Source organism: Ornithorhynchus anatinus, chromosome 5, assembly GCF_004115215.2.
Source record: "Ornithorhynchus anatinus isolate Pmale09 chromosome 5, mOrnAna1.pri.v4, whole genome shotgun sequence".
NCBI classification, from domain to species: Eukaryota; Metazoa; Chordata; class Mammalia; order Monotremata; family Ornithorhynchidae; genus Ornithorhynchus; species Ornithorhynchus anatinus.
The window spans coordinates 25,233,485-25,255,951 of NC_041732.1; the positions used below are offsets into that span (position 1 = coordinate 25,233,485).

Here is a 22,467-nt window from a genome sequence, read left to right on the forward strand (position 1 = left end):
AGCTATCTCTGGCCCAAGTCATGGGAAGCAGCATGGTGTAGTGGAAAAGGGACTGTGTCCAACCCACTTACCCCAGTGCTTAGCACAGTGCCTGGCACTTGGCAAATGCTTAATATCCCATTATTATTATTTCTGCCTCTGTCTACAATAGGCAAACCATTATTCAAGGGCCTATATATTTAGAATATGGTAACCCCTGACTCATATGCTTTCTGGGAGCAGGAGACAATTAATCAATTGTGTTTATTGCAATTAGGGGTAAGAGGGGTTGGATTCAAGGCAGAGTACATAGTCTCCTGTTTGACATAAAGGAGTTATAATCACATGGTGTATTGGCTCACTGCTTGATTTCATTGAAGCCCAGAACTCTGCTCATATTCCCAAATATTAGCATCAATTTCAATAATATGACAAAGCTATTACCATCATGATAGGAGGAGACTGTTAACTTGTCACAGGCTGGGAACTAGTCTGCTAATTCAATCAATCGTATTTATGGAGTGCTTAGGAGAAGCAGCATGGCTTAGTGGAAAGAGCACAGGCTTGGGAGTCAGATGCCATGGGCTCTAATCTCGGGTCCCCACTTACCAGCTGTGTGACTTTGGGCAAATCACTTCATTTCTCAGTGCCTCAGTTACCTCACCTGTAAAATGGGGATTAAGGCTGGGAGCCCCATGTGAGACAACCTGATTACCTTGTAACTACCCCAATGCTTAGAGCAGTGCTTGGCACATTGTAAGTGCTTAACAAATACCATCATTGTTATTAAGATGACTAAGTATAGGGCACTGCTTGGGAGACTCTAGTCTCTGAGCTTGCTGTGGACAGGGAATGTGTGTGAGGTTATATTGTACTCTCCCAAGTGCTTTGCACACAGTAAACACTCAATAAATACGATTAATAAGAATAATGCAATACAACAGAATGAGCAGAGATTCCCTGCCCATAACTATCCTAATTCTGTTGTACTCTCTGATGAGCTTAATACAGTGCTCTGCACGTAGTAAGCGGTCAATAAATAGACGACTAAGTGCAGGGCACTGCTTGGGAGACTAGTCTCTGAGCTTGTTGTGGACAGGGAATGTGTGTGAGATTATATTGTACTCTCCCAAGTGCTTTGCACACAGTAAGCACTCAATAAATACAATTAATAATAACCATGCAATACAACAATGAGCAGAGATTCCCTGCCCATAACGATCCTAATTCTGTTGTATTCTCTGATGAGCTTAATACAGTGTTCTGCACCTAGTAAGCGCTCAATAAATAGGCCTGATTGATTGAGGAGAAAACCCAGACAATATAATTCGTGTGCAGTGTTCTGGGCTTCCGCAAAAGCAGGCAGTGTGCCAATTAAAACCACTCTCCTGCAAAGAGGAGGCTACACACTCTCTCCGCCTTAACTCCAAGCCCTAGTATCCCTCCTTCCCACCAAACTTTCCACCTTTCCGAACTGATGACCGACTCCCAGGTCGCGGGAGGCTCCTCCCAAATTCATCGGTCCCCCTCCCCGTCCTCGCAGCCGTCCTGTCCGGAAAGCGCAGCCGGGAGGCTAAGTTCCCTTGGCCGTCAGCTGTCACTCGGCGCCTACTTTCGGTCGGAGGCCGCTGAAGTGCAGGCGGGAGGGGCGCTTCCCCTTTAAGGGGCTGCTCGCGTCTGTTTGGGTGAGGAAGTTGGGGCAGATGCTGCTGCATCTTGCTCTATCCCTTTGCCTCCTGCTCCTCCTCCTGCCTTTAGTGCTCCTCCTCCTTTCCTCCTCCTCCCTCCGTTTCCTCCTCCTCCTCCCTTCTCCTCCAGCTCCTCCTCCTCCCTCCTTTTCCTCCTCCTCCTTCCTTCTTCTCCTCCAGCTCCTTCTCCTCCCTCCTTTTCCTCCTCCTCCAGCTCCTCCTCCTTCTCTCCTCCAGCTCCTCCTGCTCCTCCCTCCTTCTCCTCCTCCTTCTCTCCTCCAGCTCATCCTCCTCCCTCCTTTTCCTCCTCCTCCAGCTTCCAGCTCCTCCTCTTACTCCCTCTCCTCCTCCTCCGGCTCCTCCTCCTCCTGCTCCTCCCTCTCCCGGACGATGAGAGCCGGCTTCCCGGACAAGAACCTCTCCACCCGCATCTTCCCACGCGTCCGGAGCAGGTGAGGTCAGGACTCCGGGGTCCAGGACAGCCGCTGGGACGGAAAGGGGATGTTCTCCTCCCTGCGCCGGGACCCCCTCTCTGATACCCCCTGTCCCCCTCCCCCCCCCGTGATGCCCCCGCTGATGGCCCGGTGGGACAAAGTTTGGCATGAGTGCTAGGCTCGCAGGGAAGGGAGGTTAGCAGAGTTCCCCTTTGGTGGGACTCTTGTCGGGTACTCACCCGAGCGCTTAGCGCAGTGCTCTGCACGTAGTAAGCGCTCAATAAATGTCACCGGGTAATTGATGGATCTGGGCTGCTGCTGTAGGGGCTGGGAGAGAAATAGGCGCTTGTTGGGTCTGGGGGGGAGAGAGGGGTGATCTCAAATCTGGGAGACGAAAGCGAAGGTTAATGTTGTTGAGAGGGCACAATTTGATCTCAATTTCTGCCCCTCTTTTCTTACAAAAGTAATACTTTTTTTCTTTTCTAACCGTTATTGGGCAGGGATTGTCTCTATCTGTCGCCGAATTGTACATTCCAAGTGCTTAGTACAGTGCTCTGCACATAGTAAGCGCTCAGTAAATACTATTGAATAAATTGATGAACAGCGCATAGGATCACAGCAGTTTGTGGACTTGCCTCGTTTGAGAAATCCAGCAACTGGACCATTCACTTACCTAGGAGAATTACCTAAGTTACCTAAGGAGAACTCTCTGTGCTAATAACTGCAGACTGCGAGCCACCTCTCAGCCAACCTGGAGAACCTTATGCGATGAAGTGAAACTTAAAATGTCAGTGATGCCATGGTTAATTCTGTAAGCAGAAGTCCTATTTGTTAAGCAAATCGTGCGATGGTGAACACTGAAAGCCTTTGACTTATTATGTGTGGCATTGTCAAGCCACGCTTAAATGGCCAGGTGTGGAAAGAGTCTCTGAGCATGGCTAGCTGCGTTTATATACATAGGAATTAATATTAGGAGCGTGTCCTTTTCGTACAAAGAACACATTTACATGTGAAGCAGGTGATGCTGAATCTACAGCCGAATTACACAGATTCGGTACTGTTTCTTCCAATTACTTTGAAATGTCCAAAACCACGTATTTTTTGTTATGCCTGGGGTGCATCATCAGAAATCAATCAATAGAAATGTTGGGTTTGTGCGCATGAACCCTGCTTGCAGTAGAAAGTGGATTCTGGGTTTTTCTTTTGTAAGTAAATATTTCTTTAGGTGCTGACTTAATAAGGTGGAGCTTACGTTAATGCGGTGAGAATAAGTAGCAGGGTGCGGGCATTTTTTGATCTTGTTAAATTTAGAGTGACTACCGATTTTTCATTCTATCAATCTTCCATTGGTGCAGATCCTGTTTTCCTAGGATGCAATTCAAGTTAATTTTTGAGCTTAATTCTTTTTTGAAGACAGGTCTGTGTGAGAGCAAGTGAAGGTAACAGAGCTTTGTAATTGAGTGAAAATTCTTTACCAACCCCCTGCCTCTCCTCCTGGAGTTTTTGTTTGTTTGTTTTTTACCCTGGAGTGTACAATCACAGGATGTTGTTTGTTACTCATTGATTAGGTAGGGGTTATCTGTCTACAAGACTGTTTGTCCAAACAGAATGCAATTCTTCAATGCCCTGCTATGGGGCAAGGAAGATTCAGATGCTGGTGGTATCAAATATTTCTTTCTGCATCAGATATTTAAAAGACATAATAATAATAATAATGTTGGTATTTGTTAAGCGCTTACTATGTGCCAAGCACTGTTCTAAGCGCTGGGGTAGACACAAGGGAATCAGGTTGTCCCACGTGGGGCTCACAGTCTTAATCCCCATTTTACAGATGAGGTAACTGAGGCACCGAGAAGTTAAGTGACTTGCCCAAAGTCACACAGCTGACAAATGGCCGAGCCGGGATTTGAACCCATGACCTCTGACTCCAAAGCCCGTGTTCTTTCCACTGAGCCACGCTGCTTCTCATAATAATAATGATGGTATTTGTTAAGCGCTTACTATGTGCAAAGCACTGTTCTAAGCGCTGGGGGATACAAGGTGATCAGATTGTCCCACGTGGGGCTCACAGTTTTAATCCCCCTTTTACAGATGAGGGAACTGAGGCACAGGGAAGTGAAGCGACTTGCCCAAAGTCACACAGCTGACAAGAGGCAGAGCCGGGATTCGAACCCATGACTTCTGACTCCCAAGCCCGGGCTCTTTCCACTGAGCCACACTGCTTCCCATCTACAAGACTGTGTTGAAAATACAATTAAGACTTCTTCCTCTTGGCTGGGTCATCACGACACAATGTTAAGAAATGTTTGGACAGCGTTAACAACCGATGGAAGACATTTAGATCTCATAATTAATTTTGGGACCAGGTATGTTGATTAAATTCAATAGTCAAATTTCCACATCCCTTTTTTGCTATGCAGACATAGCTTTACTGTTAATGATCATTATCAGCTGGCTTAATTTTTGCATCTGTGGAAAAAAGATTTAACATTTTTATTAAGATTATGTTTCTATAGTATGAGTTTCTAATATTGGTAAATGAGGAAATTTTTCTGATCAGTCAGTAGTATTTATTGAGGGCTGTTTGCAGAGCACTAAGCAGTTGGGAGAGTGCAATAGTGGATGAAGACATGTACTCCCCCTTCAAGGAGCTTAAAAGCTTATTACTGGGGTGGGGAAACTAATAATAAAAACGATTGTGATATCTGTTAAGTGCTTTCTGTGTACCAATCACTGTCCTAAGCACTGGGATGAATCAGTCAATCAGATAAGACACAGTCCCTGTCCCACACTGGGCTCACAGTTTGTGTGACAGAGAATAGCTATTTAACACCATTTTACAAATAAGGAAACTGAAGCACCATGAAGTTAAATGACTTGCCCGAGATCACACAACAGACAAGTGGCATAAAGGATTAGAACTCAGGTCTTCTGACTCCCAGGTCCATACTCTTTCGACTAGGCCATGCTACTTCTCAAATAATTTATAGGTAGAATATGTAAGTGTTTTGGGTGATTGTGAGTGTATAAAGGTGGAGATGTGTATTTGGTAATATTAGAGGAGATGAAAATTAGACTTTAGGAGGGCTTTGCAGATGGAGAGAGCTATGGTTTAGTGGATTTGATGAGGGAGAGAGTTTCAGGTTGGTTGGAAGGAGGGGTCCACCGAGGAGTCAAATAAACAAAATTGTTTTACCTGATGAGAAGGACAGAGGTTAGTGGAATCCAGTGCAAATACATTCTGTATTTAAAGCCTACCTTTTTAAATGGATGATTTATAGGAAGGGCCATTACAGATTATTTTTGAACAGTAGACCCCCCAAATGCCCAAAGTTAATCAGCGGAACTTCATCAGCAGTTCTTCAGCAGAAGCAGCATGGTGGAGCAGAAGCAGCATGGCATAATGGATAGATCCTGAGGCTGGGAGTCAGAAGGTTGTGAGTTCTAAGCCTAACTCTGCTTCTTGTCTGCTCTGTGACCTTGGGTAAGTCACTTCACTACTCTGGGCCATAGATACCTCACCTTTAAAATAGGGATTGAGACTGTGAGCCCTACTTGGGACAGGGACTGTGTCCAACCTCATTTGCTTGTATCCACCCCAGTGCTTAGCAGAGTGTCTGGCACATAGTAAGCACTTAACAAATACCAAAATCATTACAATTATTATGATGAGTTGTATCACCTCTCCTGATGCTAGGTAAATTTATTAGGATTTCCTATATAGAGCTACAAACTTCTCATTATGAGGTCAGTGACTCTATGATCCCTTCTTGACAAAGAGATAATAATAATAATAATTATGGTACTTGTTAAATGTTTACTAAGTGCCAAGCACTGTTCTAAGCACTGGGGTAGATACAAGTTAATCAGGTTGGGCAGTCTCTGTCTCACATGGGGCTCACACTCTTCATCCCCATTTTATAGATGAGGGAACTGGGACCAGAGAAGTGAAGTGACTAGCTCAAGGTCACACAGCAGACATATGGCAGAGCCTGGATTAGAACCCAGGGCCTTCTGACTCCCAGGCCCCTGTTCTATCCACCAAGCCACGCTTGAGAGTGGGGCACCTGTGATGTAGCCTGCGGTTAGTAGACACAGAATTTTGTTCTGAAGAGACAGAAACTACTGGTGCTTAATAATAGGGGAACTGAAGCTTGCTGATAGAGACCGAATGGCTTAATCATTACCAAGTCATTGCCCATGTGAAATGGAGCCATAGTCCTGCAGTAGAAGTAGAATTAAATCCTTCTGGATTTTTCTGTGTTGCTCTTTTCCTTGAGGGATTCACCTAATTGTCTTTGATCCATCAGTGATTACAAGATAAGTAGTACCCCAGAAACTACCATGTCTAATGATATATTTTGGGGCCTTCCAAAATCTTAGTCTTCATTATGACAATGTCTAATATACATTAGTGACTAGTATTCCCCAGTATCGGGGAGGAAGTTGGATGTGCATTCTATGTGTGGCTCTCAGTTATTGCTTTAAAATATTCTTTGGAGAGGAGCGTGTTTAGAAAAACAGGTGAATTTAGTGTTTGGTGGTGGGAGGTCATTCCCACATAGTGTTCAATCCCAAGGACAATGAAATTGATTAGGAACAAGAGAAAAAAACAACCAGTGCAGAGACATTAGGCAGTTCCAGAGAAGTCTAATAATAGAGAGCATAAACAGTAGACAATTGAAATGCTTGGTTTTAAAGAATCCTTGCCTAATGTTACTATTGTAACAAACAGTCCCACAGCACTTATGTACATATCTACAATTCATCTATGTCCCCCTCTAGACTATAAGTACCTTGTGAGCAGGAAACTTTGTCTAAGTGCTCAGTAAATACGATTGACTGGAATTTCCTAAATGGTTAATTTTAAAGGATTTATTTTAATATTCCCAATGTATTTTATTATAATTCTGGTGAATACTTCCAACATCAATGGCAACATACAGATAAAAAGTGAAACTGTGTAATACAAAGAACTTACTACCTGTTGTAGTTTGATTAATTTTGTTCTTTAAATGTGGGGGAAAAAAAAGAATGGATTAAGAATATTGGGATACTTAAACCAGAAACTCAAGTTTACTCCTATAAAACTGAATGAGGAGAAATTCCTTCAAAATCCAGGTAAAAAATCAAAACTTTTTTTAAAAAAAACACTTTTCTAGCTTGTCGAAACCATTTTGAAAGTATTTGTTTTATATGGTGTGCTGACTCATAACTATGCAAATTGAGAGAGATACGATTCTAAATTGCAGCAACTCTTTGGTTATAACTCTGTATGAAAAATTTCCAGATTTCTAATGACATCTATATTTTGCCTGCATTTACCTTCCTTAATATCTCCTCATCTTTTTAAGAGTGGCTTCTCTCTCTGAACCATCTCCTACCACCCTTTCTTTTGAAGCTTCTCTTTTCTGAAACATTAGCATGGTCCAATAGTGGTTATCCAATTGCCTAGACAAGTTACTTCTTCCCTCTATTTTCTCCTGAATCTCTTAAATCTGGCAAACAGGTATTACTGTTTCTGGAGAAATTAGGGAGGGGAATTCTTGTGAAATTCTTTGTATTAACAATTGACAAGATTGGGCTGGCATACAAGGCACACAATGGAGAAGCAGCATGACCTAATGGAATGAGCCAGGATCTGGGAGTCAGAGTACCTAAGTTTTAATACCAGCTCCCCTAGTTGTCTGCTGTGTGACCTTGGGAAAATTACTTCTCTAGGCCTCAGTTACCTCATCTGTAAAATAGGGTGTAAGACTGTGAGGCCAATGTGGGACAGGGACTGTGTCCAACTTGATTATCTTGTATTTGCCCCAGTGCTTCCAGTGGTACTATAATAAAGGACAATGGAAGGCGATGGACAACTTCTTTGAAGTGACAATAGGGTTCTTTTTTTTTTTAAGTTTATGAAGGTAAGGTATACTGGTAATTTACAAATAAATTGTTTTTGAGCCAGTTTAACCTATTCCTCACCCTTCCCACACATTCTTTCTGCTTGTAGATCCTTGTTTGCCAGGGGCTCTCCGTGTTCAGTTTACATTTTACACTTCATGCTCAGCCTCTATATAAATCTCCTTAAGAAAAGCCTAGTTTTTGCATTCTGGAAATATGTTGTAACTTTCAGTGTTTCTATTGAACATATTAAAAGACAGTTTTTGTTTTTTTTAAACTTTTGGGGTCTAGGTTTGTAGTCCTGTGGTCCAGATTGCCAAATGTGTCAAGTCTAAGAACATAATTATTGCTAAATGATCATTTAAATTTTGGGGTATAGGTTTTCAGCATTCTTGGATTCCCTTTCACTTGCTTCCTAGTGGAAGATTTCTCTAGACATGTGAGTCAAACAATCAGTGTTAACTAAGCACGTACTCTGTGCTAAGTGGTTGAGAGTACATTAGATTTAGTATACATCTTTCCCAGCAGTATATCAAAAGATCTCCTGCCTTTTCTAAAAATCCACCTTCTCCACCTTTGTATCTGACCCCACCCCTTCGCACCTTATCAAAGCACTTTCTCCCTCTCTTCTTCCATCCTGACCACCATCTTCAACTGTTCACTCCCCCGTGGCTTCTTCCCCACTGTTTTCAAACATGCACGTCTCTCACATTCTAAAAAAACACTCCCTTGACCCCATGGCTCCCTCTATTTATTGCGCCGTCTCTCTCCTACCTTTTCCCTTGAATCTCCTTGAGCAAGTTGTCTAGACCCACTGTCTCAAGTTCATCTTCTTCAATTCTTTCATTGACCCCCTCCAATCTTGCTTCCATCCTTTTTACTCCACATAAACTGCCCTCTCAAAAGTCACGGATGATCTCCTTTTTGTCAAATCCACTGGCCTCTACTAAATCCTAATCATCCTTGACCTCTCAGCTGCCTTTGACACAGTCGACCTTCCCCTTCTCCTGGATACATTATCTAACATTTGCTTCTCTGACACTGTCCTCTTCTGGTTTTCCTCCCATCTCTCTGGCCATTCATTCTCAGTCTTTTTCAATGGCTCCTCCTCTGCCTTTTACCCCCTCACTGAGGGAATCCTTCAAGGTTCAGTTCTGGGTTCCTTTCTCTTCTCCATCTACACTCACTTTGTTGGAGAACTCCTTCGCTCCCATGCCTTCAACTACAACCTCTATGTGGATAATTGTCAAATCTACATCTACAGCCCTGATCTTTTTCCATCTCTGCAGTGTCACATTTCCTCCTGCCTTTAAGACAGGTGTCCCACCAACACCTCAAACTTAACGTGTCCAAACAGAAAGCCTTACCTCTCCACTCAAACCCTGTACTCTCCTCCATGATTTTCTCATCACTGTAGGCAGCATCACCATCCTTTCTGTCTCACAAGTCTGTAACCTTGATGTTATCCTTGACCCATCTCTTTCATTCAACCCCCATAATAGATATGTCACTAAATTCTGCGGGTTAAGCCTTCACATTTCTAAAATCATCTTTTTCCTCTCCATCCAAACTGCTACCCCATGAATCCAAGGATTTATCCTATCCCGCCTTAATTATATATCAGTCTCCTTTCTAACCTCCCTTCCTCCTGTCTGTCTCCACTCAAGTGCATGCTTCACTTTGCTGCCCAGATCATTTTTCCACAAAAACCTTCAGTCCATGTTTCCCCACTCCTCAAGAACCTCCAGTGGTTGTCCATACAACTCCATATCAAACAAAACTCCTTACCATCCATTTTAAAGCACTCAATCACTTTGTCCCCTCCTACCTCACCGTGCTCCTCTTCTTCTACAATCCAGCCTGCACACTTCACTCCTCTGGTGCCAACTGACTCTGTCCACCTCATAATCAACTATCTCATCACTGACCTCACATCCATGTCCTGCCTCTGGCCTGGAACACCCTACCTCTTGATATCTGCTCACCTTCAAAGCCTTATTGAAGACACATCTCTCCCAAGAGACCTTCCTTAACCAAACCCTTATTTCCTCTTCTCCCACTTCCTTCTCTGTCACCCTGAGTTGATCCTTTAATTTACTACCCGCCTCGGTCCCACAGCACTGTGTCCAACCTGATTTGCTTGTATTCATCCCATCACTTAAAACAGTACCTGGCACATAGTAAGCACTTAACAAATACCATAATTAATTTTTATAATTACATTCCTGTAATTTGTTCATTTATATCAATGTCTGCCTCGCCCTCTATACTGTGGGCAGGGAACATGTCTACCAACTCTGTTATATTGTACTCTCCCAAGCTCTTAGTACAGTATTCTGCACACAGATCAATAAATATGATTGATTGATTTAGTAGACATAATAATAATAATAATAATAATGTTGGTATTTGTTAAGCGCTTACTATGTGCCGAGCACTGTTCTAAGCGCTGGGGTAGACACAGGGGAATCAGGTTGTCCCACGTGGGGCTCACAGTCTTAATCCCCATTTTACAGATGAGGGAACTGAGGCACCGAGAAGTTAAGTGACTTGCCCAAAGTCACACAGCTGGCAAGTGGCAGAGCCGGGGTTTGAACCCATGACATCTGACTCCAAAGCCCGTGCTCTTTCCAGTGAGCCACGCTGCTTCTCAAATCCTGCCCTCATCAAGTTTGCAGGCTAGAGGGCTAAACACATTTTGAAGGAGGACTGTAGTTGTAGTAGTGAAGGTAGAGATTAAGTATTTATTGTAGGCCAAAAATACGCAAGTAAAAATTACCATGGTCCCAACCACTCAAGGAGCTTGTCATCTAAGAATTTGGAAGGGGAGAGGGCATAGGTGTCAGGTACACAAGGGAGGAAGAACACAAAAACAACATAAAGTACAAGGAACGGAGGAATACAGTTTTGAGCTCTCTAGAAGAGCAGAGATTTAGGCTTCTCGTGACTCAGAATCCAGCTGTCACGGCCAAAGTCATGATGGCATCCATAGATTATCCACTGTTCCAGAAGTTGAGAAGCCCTTACACCATCACTGGGTCCTCACTTTCACAGCTGGAGGAGTTGGCAGACTTAAAGTCCTTTGGAGTCCTGTTCGAGTTGGAGCCGGGGGGGGGGCGGTGGGGGTGGTGATATTTGGTGGGAGTGGGGGTTGGCCTCTCTCCCACGTGGTCCTGGGTGAACTGAATGAGGTTTGGCTTCTTGCTGCAGCTGTGAGACCCTGCCCAATTACCATTGAGAAATGGGGAATGTCTCTTCAGACTGAAGTTGCAGTGATTTCACAATGTTTCCATTGTGGGCTAGATTGCCTTGAGTATAGAACTGGTGTGACTTTATTAGATGTATCCCTGGTTAGCACTCCCTAAAAGTAGAAGTAAATGAATGTCCTTCACTCGACCCACAGATGAGGTGGGGCAAAAATGTAATTTCTCAATTATTGTGTCCAACTCTGGATGATGTCCGTGGGTTCAGCTGAGCCTCCATTATTGTTTGGTAAGGCCTACTGGTGATTCTGTCCTACTCACCCAAGAACAATTCACTGTTAGGGTTTGCTAGGTATTTTTAATCCCAAATGCCAACTCCTATGATGGTGTCTTCAATTCACTTTCATTGTTAGAATTATGGTTACCCTGTGGATCACTCTCCACACTGTAACAGGCAGTTCTCAGCGATATTCAGGTTCAAAAAATCTACAAACTGTTAATATTCAGCTTGTCATTCTAAAGCTTCCTAGGCTCATGTGGATATAGTTGTTTGCTGGAGATGTGGACTGCCCCAACTTTTTCACTTTCTTACAGTAGTTTAAGCAGGGGCTGGAGACAGAGAAAAAAGCCTCTGAGGATGACAGCAATTCTCTGAAATGGCTGGTAGGAGAGTGGGATACACAAAGCAACTTGATCATTGTGAAATCTGACACCTAACGTCCAGCCTTAATGTAATTTTGCTAACACTTGTCTAACTTGTTGTTACATAATCTAAAATTACTTTCCCTTTTGTGGCTTTGTCCTAACAGGTTTTTGCCATCTGTGTGGGTGCACACAAATGAAGTACTTCATTTCTAAAGAAATTAGTTTACTGTCAGATGTGATTTAAATTATCAGTCATATTTATTGAACGCTTAGTATGTGCAGAGCACTGTACTAACTGCTATGTGTGTTTGTGGAATCAGCTTTTTAAAAAAAATATTCAACACATCATGAGTATTCCCTTTCAGGTTTCCCAGTGCAAAGTAGTTCCCAGAATTACAAGTAGTTCCTAGAATTTGGCTAGAGGGAAAACCAATAACCTTCCTGTGAACTGGTTAGCTTCCTTGTTCCTGTACACTCAATCAGTTCTCCCCCTTCTACTTAGCCTCACTCACCTTCCACTCTATTCCAGCCCACATACTTTGCTCTTCTAATACCAATGTATATACTGTATCTCAATCTTGTCTCTTTCATTGTGGACCCCTTGCTCATGCCCTCCTTCTGAACTGGAATTCACACACCCTTCATATGCTACAGACCACCACTATTCCCATTTTTAAAGCCCTACTAAAGTCCCATCTCCTTCAAGAAGACTTCCCTAATTTACTGCTCATTGTCCCCCACAATCACTGTGTCCTGTTTTCTGTGTCTTCTGTGCACTTTAGTATGTTCCTGTTAAGCACCTCATTACTCAGTTAAGACTTGAGCCCCATGTGGGACAAGGGACCGTGTCCAACCTGATTAACTATGGTATTTTTTAAGCACTTACTCTGTGCCAAGCACTGTTCTAAGCATTGGGGTAGATACAAGGTAATCAGTTTGGACACAATCCCTGTCCAACTTGGGGCTCACAGTTTTAATCTCCATTTTAAATAAAAATGGTGATATTTGTTAAGTGCTTACTATGTGCAAAGCACTGTTCTAAACTCTGGGGGATACAAGGTGATCAGGTTGTCCCATTTGGGGCTCACCGTTTTAATCACCATTTTACAGATGAGGTAACTGAGGCACAGAGAAGTTAAGTCACTTGCCCAAAGTCACACAGCTGGCAAGCGGCGGAACCGGGATTCGAACCCATGAACTCTGACTCCCAAGCCCGGGCTCTTTCCACTGTGCCACGCTGCTTCTCATTTTACAGATGAGGGAACTGAGATCCAGAGAAGTGAAGTGATTTGCCCAAGGTCACACAGAAGACATGTGGCAGAACCGGGATTAGAACCCATGAGCTTCTGATTCATAGGCCCGTGCTCTATCCACTAGGCCACGCTGCTACCCCCAGCACTTAGTACAATGCCTGGCACATAGTAAGCGCTTCACAAATGCCATAAAAAAACTCACCTCACCCATAGTCCCACAGCTCATATAATAATAATAATAATAATGGTATTTGTGGAGCACTTACTATGTGCCATGCACTGTTTTAAGCGCTGGGAAAGATGAAAAGGTATTCAGGTTGTCCCTCGTGGGGTTCACTATCTTAATCCCCATTTTGCAAGTGAGGTAACTGAGGCACAGAGAAATTAAGTGATTTGCCCAAAGTCACCCAGATGACAAGTGATGGAGCCCGGATTAGAACCTATGACCTCTGACTCCCAATATCCTTACACTCTGCTGCTTCTCCTATCTGTAGTTTGTTTTACTGTCTCCCTAACTAGATGTAAGCTCCTTGTGGGCAGGGAGCATGTCTGCCAACTTTGTTATATTGTTGTACAGGGAAGCAGCGTGGCTCAGTGGAAAGAGCCTGGGCTTCGGAATCAGAGGTCATGGGTTCGACTCCCGGCTCTGCCACTTGTCAGCTGTGTGACTGTGGGCAAGTCACTTAACTTCTCTGTGCCTCAGTTACCTCATCTGTAAAATGGGGATTAACTGTGAGCCTCATGTGGGACAACCTGATTACCCTGTATCTACCCCAGCGCTTAGAACTGTGCTCTGCACATAGTAAGCGCTTAATACCAACATTATTATTATTAATATGCTTGTATCTAAGTGTACAGTGTCTGGCACTTAGTAAGCACTTAGCAAATACCATTAAACAAACAAAACAAAAAACTGGGTAGCTCTAGATCTGGACAGTCATTGGCATTTAAACTCTGATTCCTACTGGATCTTTGAATCCTGAAAAACTCCCAATTACATGTGTGCTTTTTAATTCACTTAAGCTGATTGATAAGGGAATAATTGGATGGAGTTAAGTTTCACTCAAATTACAGATACCAGACTTTCCCATAAATTAAAATAAAGAACATCCAGTGAGCAGGGAAATTTTTAACGTGGTCCTCCAGTGTGTTTGCTCTGAATCTCCTTGTTTATATTGTTAAGCTCTTGTAGACCACATTTACATCTTTCATATTCTCAAACCGTCAGCTGCCCTCTCAATGTTGAGACACCTGGCGGAAGGGAGATTTTTTTAAATGTTTTTCCATTTGCAATCTGATGACTTCAGACTCTCTAAACCATGGACTTTCATTTATTCTAGTATCTGTGGTGGTTAGATTGTTTGTGTGCTTACAGTAAAGGCATACAAGCAAGACCCAAGTAATGGAACAAGCTAGTAGACCTCTGAGAGCATGAACTGATATAAAGCATGAATCGATAGAGAAGCAGTGTGGCTCAGTGGAAAGAACCCAGGCTTGGGAGTCTAATCCTGGCTCCGCCGCTTGCCAGCTGTGTGACTTTGGGCAAGTCACTTAAGTTCTCTGTGCCTCAGTTACCTCATCTGTAAAATGGGGATTAAAATTGTGAGCCCCACCTGATCACCTTGTGTCCTCCCAGCGCTTAGAACAGTGCTTTGCACATAGTTAACGCTTAACAAATACCACCGTTAATATATAAAAAGCCCTTTGATTGTTGGGTTTGTGCAGCAACAGAGATCTTGCAAGGGTCTAAGGAGAGGGGTCATTTCTTTCCTCATGGGCTAACTTCAATCTAGAATACACTCTAGGCTGTAAACATCTTGAGAACAGGCCACATGGTTAATATGTCTTTTGTAAACTCCCCAAGAACCCATAATAGTACTGTACACACAGCAAATTCTATCAATTATAATAATGATGGTTTTCAGGGCCTAGTCTAACGTGGACTAAGCTAGACAAGCAATGAAAAATGTGGATCTTCCCCTCTTAAATCTGTTTTTTTCCAAATTTTGACATCTTGCAGGGCCTCAAATAGGGCAGTCTTGGACTGCATAGGACAACAGAAGGGACATTCCATTTTTTTAATGGTATTTGTTAAGCACTTACTATTGCCAGGCACTGTTTTAAGCACTGAGGTAGATACAGAGTAATCAGGTTAGACACACTCCTTGTCCCAAATGGGGCTTACAGTCTTAATTCCCATTTTTCAAATGAGGTAACTGAGGCACATAGAAGTTAAGGGACTATCCAAGGTCACATAGCAGATCAGTGGCAGAGCAGGATTAGAAGCCAGGTCCTCCTGATTCCCAGGCCCATGCTCTATCCACTGGCCAACACTGCTTCTCCATCTTTTAAGCCATCCTTTCCCTGACTTCCTATCCCTTCAGGACCATCAGCTGCACACGTGGATATGTGACCTTGGGGCATTTAGTATTTGCCTCACCCTCAGCCCCACAGCACCTAAGTGCATATCTATAAGTTATTTATATTAATATCTATCTTCCCCTCTTGACTGCGGGCTCATTGTGGGCAGGATACATGTGTACCAAATCTGCTGTATTGTACTCCCCCAGGCGCTTAGTACTCTCCTTTACATGCAGTAAGTGCTTGATTGATTTTCATCTATGAGGCACACTTGGACTCAGGAAAGGCTCATTTACATGCCCTGTCAATCACTCTTGAATTGGTCAGCTCACCTGTTGACATTAATGAGAGCTCAGCCATTCCAGGGAAAGATGGGGTAGAAGGAAAATCAGAAGAGAATGTCATGAAGGAGACACAGAGAACAGAGCTCTTTCCTCTCCACACCAAGTGAAGAAGTCTGCAAGAAATCTACCCTTGGGCCAGAGAAGACATGTGGAGAGTATTACATGAGGAAAACTGGTAAATGGATGTGGTTAGTTGTTGGTTAACCCAAGCACGTTAAGAATCACTAAGTGATTATGGTTAGCTGAAAGTAAGATAGGATTTTTGTCAATTATACTACTAGTAGTACTTAAGCACTTACTATGTGCCAAGCACTGCTGGAGTAGATACAAGATAATTAGGTTGAATAAAACCCCCCTCTCACAAAGGACTTTGAGGTAAATCAAGAGGGAGGACAGGTATTTATTTCTCATTTTACAGATGTGGAAACTGAGGCATAGAGAAGTTAAGTGAATTATGCAAAATAGCACAGCAAGCAAGTAGCAGAGCTGGGATGAAAATCCAGGTCCTTCAACTCCCAGATCTGTGCCCTTTCCACTAGGGCACACAAAATCCTGTTGTGTAATTACTGTTGCTGATTAATTTTCTCACTCTTGGCTAAGGGAGACTTAAGATTCTGATGGATAGTTCTTTATGTATGGTAAACACTTGCCTCTCTTCTATCAAGGTGGGCAGTGTATCTGTGATGTTAGTGTATTAGCCCTTTACCTTGGGAAAATCCCAGGGAGTTAAGACAGTTACTTTCTTCCCCCACCAAGCTGTTGAGCTCCCAGGGATGTCAATCAATCGTATTTATTGAGCATTTATTGTGTATAGACCTCCTTTCTCCCTCTCCTCTTCCTCCCCCATCCACCGTCGTACCCTACTGAAAGCTTTCTGTGCCTCTGGAGTCAGTTAGTTAATCATATTTATTGAACACTTACTGAGTGCAGAGCACTGTACTAAGTGCTGGAGAGAGTACAATGTAACAGATGCATTCCCTCCCCACAGTGAGCTTAGGGTCTAGAGGAATGGAAGCTCCAAATCTATCAAGTCCTGGGATGTTGGCAGAATTATCTGGACATTTTCAGGTTGCGCTGATTGGAACCATGTTCTGATGCGCTAGCTGAGGTCAAGCAATCAGAGAGCTCTCCTTGTTTCTGGAAGGGCTGGGATTGAGGAAACGATCCTTTGTAGATATTTTCAGTTTTTCATAGGATAAAATTATAGGAATGTATGATGATGGTATTTAAGCACTATGTGCCAAGCACTGTACTAGGTTCTGGAGAAAGTACAGTCTATGCTAATTGAGCACAGTCCTTGTCTCACATGGGGCTCCCAAGCAAAATAGGGAAAACAGGTATTGAATCCCCATTTTGCAGAGGAGGAAACTGAGGCCCAGAGAAGTTAAGTGACTTACCCAGCAGGCAAAGGACAGAAGTGGCAGTAGATCCAGAATCTCTGACTCCCAGACCCTTGCTTTCATTCATTTATTCACTCTTATTTATTGAGCACTTACTATGTGCAAAGCACTGTACTAAGCACTTGGGAGAATACAATTTTTCCATGCTGTTTCTCACCGTGAGGGAGAGAGCCCTAATGGGTTTTCATCTTTCTCCAGCTGAGGCAGCAGAAGGTGCCGGAAGCCCTTTAACCCACCCCGGTATGATGGAGTTAAGTCCTAGTCTGGCCTACCCTGACCCAACAGGCTCATAAAGGGGGTGGGTCTGGCATACCCACAGCTCTCTCAGCAGTTAAGCCAAGGAAGACACAAAATGACGGTATTGGAATGCTGCCGATCAAAGAGAAAACTGCTCACTGAACTTGTTGCATCTCTTTGTTTTGTGTTAGGCGGCCAATATTTACTATCTTTCTGTGAGGATTCTCACCAAAACACACATCTCCCTTTGACCTCGCCTTAGAAATAGAGAGCATGAAGTGCTTGGCTCCCCCGGAGATTGTCCACTGTGATGCTTGAGAACCCGCTCTTCTTCAACTTTCCCTTCTCCCCCAAAACCACCTGTCCCTGGGAACTATCCTCTATTGCTCCAGAGTCCACTTGTCTCTGATTGTCATCCTGTTTCCTCAGTAGGGTGAGAGGAATGAAAAGATGATAATATTCACGGTTGTGATACTTAAGCACTTAAAATATGTTAATTAAGCACTGAACTGCTGTTGAAGTAGATGCAAGATAATCCAGTCAAACACTGTCCCCATTCACAAGGGGCTCACAGTATAAATAGGATGGAGAAGAGGTGTTAAATCCCATTTTGACAGACAAGGAAACTGAGACCCAGCTCATAGTGGACAGGGAATATGCCTGTTAGTTATTAAATTGTACTCTCCCAAGTGCTTAGTAAAGTGTTCTGCACACAGTAAGCGCTCAATAAATATGACTGAGAGAAGTTGTGACTTACCTAAGGTCACACAGCATGCACATGGTGGAGCCAGGATTAGAGAAGCAGCGTGGCTTAATAGTGAATATAGTCTGCACACAGTATTCAAATACCATTAGATAAATTGATTTTTTTTCTATGGCTATGGGGAAAAAGGTTGCCAACTGTCTGTGTATATGTGAATGGTTTGGAAAATAAGCCATAATTGGCAGTGCCCATAAAGCCCATGAACCAGATCTTGATATCAGTGGACACATGCAGTCACCACACTCAGGGAAGTGGCAGGAGGGATTCTGGGCACCATCTCCTCCTTCAGAGCTGCAGGTGCCTGAAGGTGGAATGTGCTCTAAGTCCAGACAGCTGCACCGGTGTGAACAGCCCCCATCAACACCTGTTGCTTTTGTTCTGACAATAAAGAATTCTGAGATTAATTCTAATTCTTTGCTGGTAAACCTCATTCTCAACAGATAAGAGCCTGATAGAGAGAGGCATAGACCCATAACATCCAATGGTTAAATGACCATGATAGAAGCAGGAGCTTCTGTAAGAGAGGTTATCTACTGTCAATCCCTCCTTGTGATTGTCCCCTGCCTTCCTCAGAACTAGGTGGAGCTCATGCAAATATTCAAGGAAGCACAGGGTCCAGGGGCCACTTCCAGGCAAATAACTGCATTTTCTTTATCCATTGCTGCTACTTTTGGAACCATGCCATCCCCCTCCTGAGTCTGCTGAGGATATGAGGAGAAAAACCGAGGGATGGTGGGGATGAGGTAGATCGATATCATTCTCTGCATTCCCACTCCAACAGAACAGCACCCCAGATAAACAGATCCACACAAACTAACCTCACTGATGATGTGAGTTTCATCTCCAAATATGCACCAAATACTTCATTTCCAACAGAACCCAGTATAGAGAAACAACACTGAAGCCACTACACAGTTTTCATAGGTCCAGCGAAAGCACCTGATACCTTTAGCTGATTTTGGCTCTGGAAATTACTTAGTAAACTTGGCTGCCTCTGAAAGGTCCATCAAGGTTCTGAGAATACTTAATGACAGCATGGCTAGCTGAGTCAAAAATCAGGTTGCCATATCTGAACCATTCCCCACCACCAACAGAGTAAAGCAGGGATGAATTGGGAGCTCAATCCTGTTCAGTTTACTTTTGCAGCCATGCTAGAAGAGGCAACAAAAGATCTGAGAAGCAGCCTGGCTTAGTGGAAAGAGCACGGTCCTGGGAGTCAGATCTCGTGTGTTCTAATCCTAGCTCTACCAATTATCAGCTGTTTGACTTTGGGCCAGTCATTTAACTTCTCTGTGCCTCAGTTAACTCATCTGTAAAATGGGGATTAAGACTGTGAGCCCCTCATGAGACAACCTGATTATCTTGTATCTAACCCAGCACTTAGAACAGTGCTTGGCACACAGTAACCACTTAACCAATGCCATTATTATTATTATTATTGTTATTATCTGACAACTGTTAGAATACACTTCCACATCTCTGGGAAACTCTTCCAACTCAACGGACTTTGACCCTCAACCAAAGTCCTACAGGGAGTTGGTCATTCATGCATCTCTGTATGTAAGGGTTGTACCCTAGAGCCACACACCCAAGAAGACACACAAATGACTGCAAACTGCTTCACCAAATGAGGTGGGCATTATGAGCTGACAAATAAGCTAAAAAAAACCATAGTGATGTAAAAACCAACTCTAAAGAATATTATAGTGTATCAGCCTGCATCAGGAAAATAATATTATACACAATGAAAAATATATACTGAAAACACCACAATGAAAGCTTTCCCAATGACCAATAATAAGACATTAGAATATGAAATAGAACTGATGAAGGCCAACACATCCTTTGGAACCAAGGAGCAGTGTGATCTAGTGGAAAGAGCACGGGCCTGGGAGTCAGAGGTTGTGGGTTCTAATCCCGGCTCTGCCACTTGTCTGCTGTGTGACCTTGGGCAAGTATTCAAGTTCTCTGTGCCTCTGCTCCCTCATCTGTAAAATGGGGATGAAGACTGTGAGCCCCAGGTGGGACAGGGGCTGAGTCCAACCTGATTAACTCATATCTACCCCAGCGCTTAGAACAGTGCTTGGCACATAGTAAGTGCTCAGCAAATACCACAATAATTATTATTACTGCTGTTAAAAAGATTTTAGTAGCAGCAAGGTATTAAACACCAGATCAAATTAAATATCCACAGAACTATGGTGTTATCCAACCTTCCCTACAATTAATTATTCAATGGTATTTATTGAGTACTTACTATGTTCAGAGGCTTCAGTAAGCACTTGAGAGAGTACAACACAATAGTGTTGGTAGGTATGAGCCCTACTCCAAGAAGCTTACAATCTAGTGGGTCTCTACTACTATGAGACCTGAACCCCCTACTAACACCACGGCCAATTCCTTGAACTGTATAACTGGTGTCATTTACAGGCTCGGTTCAACAAACCTCAAGGAAGGAATGCAAATGATAATCATTATTTGTTCTCAACAAAATCAGTCCCCTAACATTGACACTGGGTTCACCTTAATATAGCTATGCAGAATGGGACCTGACTGGAGAATGACTAACAGCAGGATACTCAAACAACTGCTATTGCAAACAAAAGCCTGCTGGGAAACAGAGCAAGGAGGGTGGAGGAAATGTTTTTCAAGGACGCTGTAAAATTTAGCTTCATATAATGCTTCATCCCAAGGAAATCAATTGCCAAGGATAGACCGGAATAGCATACTGCAATCAACAATCAAGTGGCATTTTGAGCAGAACTGGGTAATGAAAGAGAGACAAGGGGGCAAAAGGGAAAACAGCACCAGGTGCAGCAAACACAAGGAACAATCTTTTTACATGTACAATGGGACTGGGACTGTGAATCCCACATTGGCCTCTTCAGTCATATACGCACTGACAGAGGATGGATTTCACCATCAATGGCGTTTCTTTGAACACAAATGACTGTAAATTAAAAAATGGGATTCCTGGCAGTGAAACCCTATTAGTGTGAGTGGGTGTGGTTGAAGAGACATACGTGTCTGACAAATGACTGCCCACTGAGAAATCTGGAGTGTCCTCTACCACTTGATTCTCAATTGCAGTATGCTATTCCTGTCCATCCTTGGCAATTGATTTCCTTGGGATGCAGCATTATCTGAAGCTAAGTTTTACAGTGTCCTTGAAAAACATTTCCTCCACCCTCCTTGCTTTCAGTTTCCCAGCAGTCCTTTGTTTGCAATAGCAGTTGTTTGAGTGTCCTGCTGTTAGTCGTTCTCCAATCGGATCCCATTCTGCAAAGCTGTATTAAGGAGAGCTCAGTGTCAATGTTAGGGGACCGACTTTGTCTAAAATTGTTCAGAACAAACAATAATTATCATTTGTGTTCCTTCCTTGACATTTGTTGAGCCCAACCTGTAAATGACACCAATTATACATTGCATATTGTTTTCATTTTTTTTAATGGTATTTGTTAAGTGCTTACTTTGTGAGAGGCACCAAGTCCTAGGGTAGGTACAAGATAATCAGGTCAGACAGGATCCATGGCCCACATAGGGCTCACAGTGTTAATTCTCATTTTACAGATGAGGTAACTGAGGTACAGAGAAGTGAAGTAACTTGCCCAAGGTCACACAGCAGACAAGTGGAGGAGCAGGGATTAGAACCCAGGTCCTTCTGACTCCCAGGCCTATGCTCTATCCACTAGACCACACTCTGCTTGGTTCTTTCCAGACTCCTGATGGTCTCCTGCCAGGCTAGCCTGTCAGCTGTTGCCATCTCCCAAAAGCCCTAGGTTATTCCAAAGTGTTTTAGGCTGTTATTGTTTTGTTATTTAGAATTCTGTTCTGCCATCTTTCTGTACTTGTCCAGTTTTGGCTCACCCTGCAATATAGCTCCTTGAGAATTGTACTATTACTCAGTTCCCCCTCTTCAATGTTATGTCAAATTAAAATGTGGCGAAGTGTAATAGCTGTACCTCACAGCTAGTAAGCTGACTGCACGACAAAACTTCATTTACGTATGGATCCATTTTTTTACTCTCTCCTCATTTATCTGTTTATTTTGTGTCCACTTTCCCCACCAGATTAATAAGTACCTTGAGGGAAGTGATCATACCTTCTAATGCTTTTGTATTCTCCCGATCACTTAATGTAGGGCTCTGCACAGAGTAGTTGCTCAAGAAATACTGTCGAAAGGGTAATGGTTGGCGATTTTGTCTTGCCATCTATGGCTTGTAGGTGACTGGTGAAACTGCAGAAGAAGCTAGGTGTACATACCTTTG

The 22,467-nt window shown here is 43.2% G+C and overlaps 1 protein-coding gene across 3 annotated transcripts in view; it reads left to right on the plus strand.

Annotated features, from left to right (window-relative positions):
• The first annotated feature begins 1,993 nt into the window (after positions 1-1,993).
• MCTP2 (multiple C2 and transmembrane domain containing 2) overlaps positions 1,994-22,467 on the plus strand; it is a 229,837-nt gene continuing 209,363 nt past the window's right edge. For 2 of the 3 annotated variants that reach the window (XM_029066580.2, XM_029066584.2), the window contains exon 1: positions 1,994-2,119. The gene's annotated coding sequence lies outside the window, so the exon portion shown is untranslated. Of the gene's footprint in view, positions 2,120-4,295; positions 4,468-22,467 lie in introns of those variants that run through there. The other variant, XM_029066581.1, reaches the window with a different exon arrangement.